This window comes from Petaurus breviceps, unplaced genomic scaffold (genome assembly GCF_028583685.1).
Source record: "Petaurus breviceps papuanus isolate PSGF00001 unplaced genomic scaffold, PetGlider_PUasm1.0 41, whole genome shotgun sequence".
Taxonomy (NCBI): domain Eukaryota; kingdom Metazoa; phylum Chordata; class Mammalia; order Diprotodontia; family Petauridae; genus Petaurus; species Petaurus breviceps.
The window spans coordinates 3,317,615-3,320,139 of record NW_027186320.1 but is presented as its reverse complement, the minus strand read 5'-3'; positions in this window follow the sequence as shown (position 1 = coordinate 3,320,139).

Here is a 2,525-nt window from a genome sequence, read left to right as displayed (position 1 = left end):
CTTAAACTGGATCACAAATATAGACTGGAGACAAAGCAAGACAAAAATCAAAGGCTGCTGGCCTGGGCTGAACAAAAGCCTACAGGCAAAGTAGATGTCCCCACTAAGAGACCAACAGTCCTCAGAGCAAGTGTTAGCACTCTTACCACCCTGGTAGAAAACAAGAAAGCCCAGTTAGTAGTGATTGCACATGACATAGACCCCATTGAGCTAGTGGTCTTTCTACTTACCTTGTGCCAAAAAATGGGGTTCCTTACTGTATTATCAAAGATAAAGAAAGACTCATACACTTAGTTCACAGATAGAAATGCACGAGCATTGCCTTCGCACAGGTTAACCCTCAAGATAAGGGAGCCCTGGCTAAGCTAGGGGAAGCCATCAAATCCAATTATACTGACAGATATGATGAGATTTATTGTTACTGGGGTGGCAATATTCTGAGTCCAAAATCAGTGGTTCATATTGCCAAGCTGGAAAAGGCAAAAGTTAAGGAACTTGCAAATAAATTGGGTCACATGTATGTTTAATTTTTTCCTATGTAAAAATAAAAACTTAAACAAAAAAAAAAGACACACATGCAGAAAAAGGGTTTTTTTTGGTACTACTGGTGAATTAATTTCCTAAAATGAAAGAAACAATATATATATTTTTCTAATGTGTACATAAATACACATACATACACACAAAGCAGACATATGTTTATGTGTGCATGCTTACAAATATACACATGTGTACATGTAGAAACACACAAGAAATATACATGTCTTTCACATTTTTATTTGTAGTATCTTATATAGCATCATAGATTAAAGACTAGAAGGAATATTAAAAATCACTGAGTAATCTTTTTTTTTAATAGATAAGGAAACTATGATAAAAAATCTCAATGATTTGTCAAAGGTCACAGAGGTGGGATTTGAACTTGGGTCTTCCTGTTTCAAAATACATTTGGTCTTATGCATTATAGCTCAGCTTGAGAGATTTGTTTTAATAAAACATCTTTTCATCCCTCCATAGAACATTTACCCCAAATGTTTGATGCTTTCCTCTTTTTCCCCCATATTTTTACCTCTCACTTTAAAGAGATTTCTTTTAAAGGATTCCAGAAAGAATATATATACAAGAAAGGAACCAATAAAAAACACAATATTTATTTATTAACACATGCCCCCAAATACAGGAACACGGAGTAGAAACTATAGCACCCAACAGAAGGGAAGAAATTTGTTTTTATAGTCATCAATATGATGATATACAGTGAAATCTATGCCTGATAAAAGCCTCTGGATGATGAAAATCTGTGCAAAAGGCAGAAAATAAATAAAGTAGCATCATATAGTAAGAAAAAGAAGAATCAGTAAACAGAGGTAGAAAGCAAAAACATGGATTATGTTGGGTAAAGATCAATGAATGAGAACCAGAAGCATATTTTCATCAGAATATATCACAGAATAAGTAGACAGAAAAAAAAGGGGTTGGAGAAAATAGAGTTCAGAAAACAGATCACAAACCTGTCACCAAGACACAATAGAATAGCTAATATTCTGATATCTGATAGAACTCTTTTTACAAATTAGAATATGTAACTTTTTGAGGTACATTAGAGAAAATTTTGTCTTGTAAAAAGAAGAGATTTCAAAAAGAAGTCCTGTTTTGGATCTGATTCTCATAAACAATGAGAAACCAGCTTCTGGTATGGAAATCAAGGATATTTCATGGAGCAATGACAATGGTCCTTCCTGGAGTTTTGTTTTAGAATTAGGAAAGCCTAAAATAGTTTTACAAAAACCAGAGTTTTAGGCAGAATAGTTTTTTTTAAAAAGTGTCAGATGAATGAACTGTAAGATTGCTTAGGCAAAAATACTGCAGGGCAATTCAATCCAGAAGTGATGAGGAATTTTCAAGAATGATGTTCTTTCAAAATTATTATGATGAGGATGAAAAAATGGGGAAAAATAAGCAGATGCATAAGAAATAAAATCAATGTTATATTTATGTAAGTAGAGAAGATGGAATCAAAGACAGATAACAGATCATGAGTATGAGGTGTCAGTGTTTCCTAAAAAATGTTGAGTGCTAAAACTGAGTGAGCTGAGGAGATTGAGGAAAACATCTAAATTTTACGTTGTGTTAAAGGGGATTACAGAAAAGATAACCCTCTTACATCAGATACATGAGATAGTGATAACTAACAATAAGCAGGCAGAACTATTCAAATTATTATTATTATTATTTGTCTTTACCTTTTCATAGGAGAAAGACTGTAACTGATGAGAACAAAACAAAGATGAATGACAGGATAATTTATACAGAAGATAAGTAAGAAAATGGAAAGTAAGAGAGCTCATAGCTATCATACAAAATGCACTTATTGGTACTGAAATCATCAGGATCTGTGATGGCTGAGCAACTTTCATAGATGTTTTAAATATTATAGAGAAGAAAATAGATACTTCATGATTATCAGAAAAACAGTATGGTTCTGAATAGAAACTGCAATATAAAATCTGCTTAATGAGCTTGAT